We start from the raw sequence: 9,565 nt of genomic DNA, 5'->3' as shown, positions 1-9,565 counted from the left end.
TTGGAACTAGAATTATATATTTTTTTTGTTTAACCTTTATTTAACTAGGCAAGTCAGTTAAGAACCAATTCTTATTTACAATGACAGCCTACCCCGGCCAAACCCAGATGACGCTGGTGCCAATTGTGAGCCACCCTATGGGACTCCCAATCACAGCAGGATGTGATACAGCCTGGAATCAAACCAGGGACTGTAGTGACACCTCTTGCACTGAGATGCAGTGCCTTAGACCGCTGCGCCACTCGGGAGCCCACAAGCATTTTGCTGCACCTTCGATAACATCTGCAAATCTGTGTACGCGAGCAATAAACTTTGATTTGATTTGGTACTTGTAAAAGTGTGTGGCAGTTATAGCTTAGAGATGTCTTCAAAAAATAGCAACTTGCTCATATACATACTTTGCGTCCTCCTCCACCACGGCGGTCAGGGTAAATGTTTTGTCTTTCCAGAGTCCCCGCAAACACATCAACCTTCTGAGTTTTCTGGATTTTCATGACACTTACTGTAAGTATGAAAAGAGAAGAAAATAAAATAACGATTGGCATAATGTGGGCATGCAGGACAGGACAGAACAGAAACGCACAGTAAAATATCTTTAAAAGAATCTACAAAAAATGTCAATGTTTCTATGTCAAATGTCTCAACTGCTCACATTTACTTACCAACTACAATGGATCACCCAGGAGTGGTAGCAAAGGCATGTTTGCTCCTCTGTCCCTTCATATTGAAGTGGCACATTAAATCATTGGTCATCACTCTGAAACATTTTAGGAGGATATCAAAATTAGATAGTAGTTGGATAAAAAATGGGTACATTTCTTTTGATCCTTCATAATATACAAAAAAGTATTTAGTCAGCCACCAATTGTGCAAGTTCTCCCACTTAAAAAGATGAGAGAAGCCTGTAATTTTCATCATAGGTACACTTCAACTATGACAGACAAAATGAGAAAAAAAAATCCAGAAAATCACATTGTAGGATTTTTTATGAATTTATTTGCAAATTATGGTGGAAAATAAGTATTTGGTCAATAACAAAAGTMTATCTCAATASTTTGTTATATACCCTTTGTTGGCAATGACAGAGGTCAAACGTTTTCTGTAAGTCTTCACAAGGTTTTCACACACTGTTGCTGGTATTTTGGCCCATTCCTCCATGCAGATCTCCTCTAGAGCAGTGATGTTTTGGGGCTGTTGCTGGGCAACAAGGACTTTCAACTCCCTCCAAAGATTTTCTATGGGGTTGAGATCTGGAGACTGGCTAGGCCACTCCAGGACCTTGAAATGCTTCTTACGAAGCCACTTGTATGTTCCAAGTAAACCAGTGGTTTTCCCGTTCTCCTGATTTTTGCATTCTCCTTTTTCTAGTCCTCCCGGTTTTGACCCTTGCCTGTTTCTGGACTTTGTGCCTGCCTGACCATGAGCCTGTCTGCCACTCTGTACCTCCTGGACTCTGATCTGGTTTTGACCTTTGCCTGTCCCTTTGGATGAATAAACATTGTAAGACTCCAACCAGCTGCCTCCTGTGTCTGCATTTGGGTCTCACCTTGATAAGGACATTGTCCCAGATAGAGTGTAAAGAGACAATTAAATATTCTCCTTTTTAAAAAGTTGTGTCCATCTGATCATTCCTGCAACAAACCCTGTTAGAAATCAATGTAATAGACAAATCTCTACTTCTCCAACTGCGCACGTGTGTGAGTTTGAGTGAGCGACAGGAAGAATAAGCAAGAGAAATGGGAGGAACTTTACAAGACTCACCAAGGTCGGTGTGTCTGTTGAATCAGGACACAAGGTTTCAGCACCTGAAAAAGAAGGCAAATTAAAATAGGATTTTATTTGCTTTAAAAATATATATTATTAGAAGGGCAGCTGAATAGCTAATTCTCTTGGGGAATCCAATCTCAGTGAGACCTGATGTAGAGAACTTTAATAATCAGCAAGCTGTTTAGTAGGAATCAATACACATTGAAGATCAGCGTATCAAAAACATTTTCACAACTTACTGTCAATGACTATGGATTTAAGTAGGAGTGATTCTGCTCTCTCCTTTCCCTGTGATGTGGCAGAATAGGTAACTGAGTGTGTGGCCAAGCAGTGCTGTAGAGGCCATGGGAGAATCTCAATGGCATACTCTTCACGTTGTCTCTCCTCTCTCCTTGCCTCCTTCTCAAACCCCATTCGATAAGAAAGCCAGCGGTCCCTCCCTTCTGATCTTCTCCTCCAATGGGTTTTGAGAGTGAAGCGAGCAGAGAGGACGCCAGGAGTATGCAATTGAGATTCTCCCCTCGCATCAGGTAATTGACGTTTCAGGAACTGTAAAGACCGAGACGAACATTGATTAATTAACCATTAGCTATGGTCTTGACTAAATTAGCCTCGCAAGTACATTGACTATGATGCCCCTCAGCAATCTGTCAGTCAGGAAGACAAATGGAGAGAGAGAGCCTATGTTTTGCTGTCTATTTACATTTCTTAATCAGCAGGCTGGACAACTTCTGTACTCCTTCCCTTTGTTCCGTCCTCCATTCTTCCATCCAAGCTATAAAATTCCTGCAAAAAGAGAATCAAGAATTGAAAAAGGCAGTTGAGGTGTAACGTTAGAATGAGTGTTGAGGGGGAGCAGGGATATGCAAAATGTATTGTCAAATACAAAACACACAAAAACACAAGGGTCCCTGATGAATCAAGAAAAACTTCCCATTCATATTGGGGGTACATGTTTCAAGGATTAGGCTAGTTTACAATGTCTCTCTCACACACACTCTCTGACTCACACACACAGTTAGCATGACACAATGTTGACATGATGACAATCTTTTCCATAAGTTATTGTGACCATCTCTCTTCCCCCCCACCCCTTTCTCACACAGAACACCCACACACATGCTCACAGCTTGCATGACAACGTTGACATGACAAAGTTTTCTAAAGTTATTGTGATCATCTCTCTGTTTCTTTCTCTCTCTCTCACACACACACACACACACACACACACACACACAGACAGAGAGAACACATACACATACACACATTTACTGTCATTAACTAAACAGATATAAAAATGTCAAAATGTTAGCTAGCTAGCTAGCTAGAAAAGGTAAAAATTAAAACTTACCATGTCTATGGAGGAATAGCCAGAGAGCTAATGTTAGCTAGCTAAAATAAGCCAGCTAACACAAGTTAGCTGGCTAATGTTAGCTAATTAGCAAATATTTCCTTGACGTTCTTCTCCCGAACTAACTGCCGGTTTACTTACAAAAGTAAAATATATCTATTGCTGCGCGCAAGGCACAGATTTCAATCCAAGTTTTAGCTTGAACTGATATGTACCGAAGTCAGGAGAGGACATAAGAATAAAAAAACTATTCCATCATTATGTCGAGATCACAACTTATTTAACTCATGATCACTATAAGTTTTGTCGAGATCAACGAGATAAGCAAAAATACCACACATCAACCATTCAGTTGTTCAGATACACGATAACCACCTCATCAAGGAGCCCTGTGGCTGCATTGATCACAATGAACTCGTGGGTCATTTAAGCCCTGAACATGCCTGACGGTCTCCCAGGCTTTGTGCAGCCCCAAGACCACAGCCAATCACATGCAAGAAACAACGCAGCGAACTTGGCTTGTGAGCTAGCTAGGTAGCTAGCTTGTTATCTATGCTGGTTGTTAGCTTGCATATCTGATATGAGTATAATTACAAGGGACACTTCATGTTTTGTGGATAATATTCAAATTGACAGTGGGTGAGCTCCATTCCTGACAGGCTAATCAGATTCAATTTCAGCCTCAGAGACTGATTAGTCAGGATGCTGTTATATAGGCTGTTTCTAGGTAAGGCTCCTTGCAGGCAGATTAGCTATCAGCGCTTTATAGGCTGATGCATATCATCCAGAGTTGGTGAGCTCTTCCTGGCAGGGTGATCAGATTCAATAGCAGCCTCAGGGGCTGATAAATCAGGATGCTGCCTTGTAGGCTGTTTGATATGTAAGGCTCCTTGCAAACAGCATACAAGGCGGCATCCTGACTTATCAGCCTCTGAGGCTGCTATTGAATCTAATCAGACTGCCAGCAATAGAGCACACTCACTTTTGATCATATACATAATGCACTGACTGCTAAAATGCCTGCAAGGAGCTTTACATATGAAACAGGTTGATAATCCTGAATCTGATCAAGCTCTGAGGCTGAAATTGAATCTGATCAGCCTGTCAGGAATGGAGCTCACCTACTCTGTAAATGTAAATAATATCCATAAAACATGGTGTCCCTTACAATTATATACATATCAGTTATGCAAGCTAACACCCAACAAGACTACCTAGTTAACTAGCTAGGTCGCTAGCTCACAAGACTAGCCAAGTTAGCTGCGTTGTTGCTTGCATGCGACTGACTGTGGTCTTGGGGGGGCACACAGCCTGGGAGACGCGCTGCCTGTCAGGTATTGTTCAGGGCTTAAATGCCCCACGGGGGGCTTAGCTCCCCCACGAGCTCTTAGCTCGAGGCAGGGGTAATTTAGCTTGCTAACATTCTAGCTCCAAACACAAATAAAAGCATGATGTTAGCATGAAATGTACCATCCCTTAGTGTAGCAATCAATAAAAACGTATGTGCTGATCCACTGTAGGTTCTGCCTCCTCAGCCATACTATCAATCTATCAACAATATTAACACTCCTATTTATAGAGTTTATCTCATGATCTCGACAAAAAAACTTTTGTTATGTCTTGATCATGAGAAAATGATCTTGTGATCTACACAAAACAACTTTTGTTATGTAGTGATCATGAGATAAATAAGTTGTGATCTTGACATAACGAGGGAATCGTTTTTTTCTTAATATGTCCTCTGAACTTCCGTAGATATGTCTACCTCCTTATTTAGCTACTGAAATTAAAAATAAATTAGTACACACATTATGTTGCTTAAAATCTTTATTAAGAGAAAATATATCATATTATCAGTGTCAAATTCAGGTGAATATTTTTTTTTTACTAATTACTGATGGAAATAAATGCGATACAAAAAGGGGTTTGTCCTGGTGGATTGTAGTAGGATATTTAAATAAAAGGCATAGGCCTATGTGTTATTTGTTACATTCTGATAACGAATTTAGTTAGTTATAATAGAACATCAAAATTGCATTCAGTGGAACTACAGTTAGTAGTGCAATTAGCTAAGACAGACAAAAGATTACCATTAGAAACCAACACACACAGCAACCTACCAGGTAGCATTAATTAAACAATCATGATTTAATTGTACTGCAGTGTTACTGCATTTTAACGGCAGTGAATTTTTGTAAGGGTATCTTGTATTGTTGTGCATGTTTATCTTTCTTGCTGGTAGACTAGAACAAATGTTATGGAAGTGAATTTGCACTTTTGAATTGGGTGGACTGCAACGACGAAAAACTGCCACATAGACTGTAGTAAAATCAAAAGCGTTTATAGTATCGGAGATTCGCTAAATTAAGGACCATCTCTGATAGCTATAGGACCGCAGAGACTGTCACACGTTTTTGGTTTTGATAAATTCGATGACTCTGAGGTGAAATCTATAAAAAAAAATGTTTTGTAAAATTGGTATTTCATCACCTGCCCAATAAAAACCTAAAATGGCCCAACTACTGAAAAAGTTAATCGGGCAGGATAAACTGAAGTGTACACGGCCCGAGAGTAGCCTACCATTAGCCGGAACCCAGAGTAATATGATTCTGCCGGACTCGGGAAGAGTTCGCCTGCATGAAGCCCCTTGAATCCAAGTCCATGTCGAGTCTCTAACGGAATAGACCCGAGTCCAGCGTGTTGACTGGGTGCAGTGGACCCTAACCCACGTTGGTGCGCTCTGCCAGCTGTTGTTTTCCAACTGTGCTTAAACTGAATCATGCGAACCCTGCTGAAAAAGAACATTACTCCAATTGTAATAATTGTAATGGCTCTAGTGTCTTAGGCTATCTCCAATGCGTGCATGGCCCACAAACACATGCACATGTTTATATAGATTGGTGTCTATTTGAGTAGCATTTAGATAACTGGTCAGTAGTTCAATCAGATTACAACTAAAAACCAGATATCAACGAAAATAAGATGTAGGCCTATTTTTCATGACGTCAAAAAGATGTAATGAAAAATACGTTTTAATCTAGTTGTGATCTGGTATAAAACGTCGACCAGATTTCAACCAGAAAAGGTTCACATCATATGGCCACTGGGTCCTAATTTTTGTTTGGTCCTGCCTTCCCATGCAAACACCACTTGTCTCTCCTATTCAAAAAGCATGTAGTTGGCCTACTGGTGCTCTTTCATCGTGAAAATCCTGCCCCCTAAGAGGTGGACACAAGAGATTTCTGATTAATCTCGTTTTTTGACATGAAGCCTTTGATGATCCGCGCGCCTCACGAATCCCATGGCATTTTAATATTTGTTAGACGTTGTGACCTGCGTTTCACCCCTTCCTCAAGGCCTCGCACATTAACAATTTCTGATTTGTTCGATGATATTGAATAATGTAGGCCTAAGAGATATAGGAATTCTGAGCCTAGAGAGAGCAATGAAATGTATAGTGATTTACTAGAGTTAAATAGCAAACAGTGGGCATAGGCCTACACCGTGCATGAATTAAAACAGAATTCCGAATTAAAATAAATGTTTTTTGATCCAGAAGGTTTTTACATGTTACTCGAGAAAATGTAATTGTATCGCCCCACATTGGAAATATAGTCCATTGTCGTATAATCAGACCTTTTTACACTTAATTTACAAACTTTTAAACAATATTTGAGTAATCTAAACGTCATAAATGTGATCCATTGGACACACAGTAGCCTATTGTTTTGTTTGTAGGCTATAACATGTTCATTGGCCGAGATAGATTGCGAGCCATAACAGTGAACCCGGTCTGAAGCGCGCTCTGCTGGTGTGCAGGTGGCGTTACAACACGTCACTGAAAACGCATAGGCCTCTCTGCTCAAATCGCATGTTTTAAGATTTACTTTGAGGTCACTTTGTGAGGCAAGATTATTATGCCATCTATCCATGCATATACAAATATTTGTTCGATTGCATTTTCTGCAAGACATGTTTTCAGAGAAAGAACACATATTTTGATCTCCCAATGCGTTTTCAATATGAAACTTGATTCCTAACTACATCATTTTCACACACATAAAAAATCGCCCTACAGACTAATACATGTTTAATAATATCGATGCAATTGTATTTTATTTAAATAATAAGTAGGCCTAGAAATGTAAAAAACGAAACAGCCAATTCAACACAAAACATTAATTATATATGCATGAATCCATACAGAATACATAAGGTACAATTCCATAGGCTAGGATTTACGCTTCCAAAAGCACATATGAAAAAATTATTCAGACTTGTCTCGTGTAGGCCTATGTATTTCGAGGATGGTGTCTGAGAAACAGGCCTATTGGTATTGTAGGTTAGAGCCTCGGCTTTGCATCTGTGGACTGTGGCTCTCGTCTAGTGACCTCGCTATGATCCCAGGTCTATGAATTATTAATGAGATACGTGCACAGATTACCTCTATCAATATTCAATACTCATTACCCTGGTTAAATGGCTATTTAACAGTTATATATAGTGGAACTGTTTCAACCCAATGGAAAACATTGGCGTGTGTGCTTTAGCATCTTTATTTTTAATAACATATTGCTTAATTATTTAAGCAAAAAAAGTTTCCGACATCTTCTGGAATATTGCATTTAGTTGAATTTTCGATTATTAGATTACATCTTTTTACGAAAGACGTCGAAAACAGTGTTTTCATATTGGCCTAGATTTGATAGGATATCACTACGCAAAACTGCGATTGCATGGTTGAATTTATACAATTTGGTCAGGTACGCAATGGGAAAAATATCAAACTTTGAAAGGACATGATGCATTATATAGCAAAGGCGAGAAAGCACCTATAGCAACGCGTAGGCCTAATTACAATGTAAAATAGTTTACAAGTACACAAGTCGTACGTAATTCCAAGCCTATACAATCAGGGTGAGTGTGTGATGCGTTTATAGAATCATAAAGCCTAACATTTATATTGTTAGATCTCCATATATCCAGCATAACTTGTTCGAATCGTCTGACGTCTGATCCCCAAAGTTATCAGCGGATTCACCTATCCTCTCTTTGGACGCACGTTCAACGGCTTATCTTGGAGATCGACACAAAACCCCTGCTCAAGTTCCTGTCTATACCTTAGGCTATATGCTTTTATCAAGACGGTCCAATTTTAGTATACAGACTTGAATTTCACATCAAGATTTTTTCCGAATTTTCTGAATTCAGTCTGAGCCATATGCAGTATAGTAAAGCCTACATTGCCTTTCCATCAAAGCAATTGTTAACTTTAATTTTCCTTCTCATATCAGAACCTCTACACTGACTGCACGGGGTTCAATTAAGTCAATGTAGAAATGTAATTACTTAGTGCCCTGTTCATAAAGCCACAGAATTTCCCCCAGTTTTTCTAACTTTACGCAGCACAAAATCAATTCATTCATTCTTATTTGCTGGAGTTTAGGTAGCCAATAATTCGATTATAATCCATAGATTCTTAAAATAATGTATTTTGAGGCTAATTCTAACATGAATAACATAAATCATTTTTTTTCATTATAATCCTATAAGGTGGAAGACTTATTTGACTTTATCACTGCATTTCTGATATGAACTTTCAATCCCAAGACTAGTGCTATACAGTCCACACACCTTTCTAATCCCCTCGCAGCAGTTAAACCGTCACTTTCCTTAAAGAATGTGAATTATATAGTACATTGCCTACTCCCCAAAACCATAGAACGAACTTTATGGACCCCACGTGACCTTTCAAAGTCAGTAAAGGGGTTATATGTTCTATGGTACGGAGACATTTACTAACTTCGAGCCATGCACCTGTAAAACAGCCAACATCTTGGGACATTTGATGGGGAAACGAATATTTAAATACAAGCAAACAGAAGAGCAACTCAACCCAAAGAAATCGTTAGAGGGTAAGTTTAAAAGGGTAAGCGTTTGTTTTTCTGGTAAAGAAGGCCAGCTTGCAAAAGTAATGACTCCAATAGCCTTGAAATGATGTCGGGCACTTTATAAGTGGCAATATAGGTTGGACTAAAACAATGCAAATACTTGCCACATTAAATCAACAACAAACCTGACTCAAATGTAATCCACGTATAAACCTAGACCCAAAAAGTAATCTCAAAACGATAATATGCATAGAAACGTCTATGGAAATTATTTTTGTTAATGTGTTATTATATAATATACTAATTTAAAACAGCACAAAAGCTATAGAAAATGTTTTTTATGAAGTGAATTTGTTTGAACGTGGCAAGGTGAAGTAGGCTAGGTCTAAATTGTTGACACAAGTAGTACAAAATGGCATGAATGGTTTACGTTCACGAGTGTTAGGCTAAAGCCCATTTGTGTCGATAGAATATGTTCAATATTGCATTCAACATTTGTGGGGCTAATGTCTTATTTTGTAATATGTTTAATGAAGAGATTAATTAATTGCAATAC

General features: G+C 38.9%; 1 long non-coding RNA gene across 1 annotated transcript; it reads right to left on the bottom strand.

The window, feature by feature from the left end:
• Positions 1-388: 388 nt before the first annotated feature.
• LOC111967063 (uncharacterized) lies at positions 389-2,554 on the bottom strand. The gene is made up of 4 exons (XR_002877731.2): positions 2,471-2,554; positions 1,762-1,805; positions 663-757; positions 389-502 (listed from the first exon to the last, which is right to left on the bottom strand). It is a non-coding gene; the product is annotated as an uncharacterized lncRNA (long non-coding RNA).
• Positions 2,555-9,565: the final 7,011 nt, after the last annotated feature.

This window comes from Salvelinus sp. IW2-2015, linkage group LG8 (genome assembly GCF_002910315.2).
Source record: "Salvelinus sp. IW2-2015 linkage group LG8, ASM291031v2, whole genome shotgun sequence".
Taxonomy (NCBI): Eukaryota; Metazoa; Chordata; class Actinopteri; order Salmoniformes; family Salmonidae; genus Salvelinus; species Salvelinus sp. IW2-2015.
The sequence above is the reverse complement of the archived record's forward strand: the minus strand, read 5'-3'. Positions and strand labels throughout refer to the sequence as shown.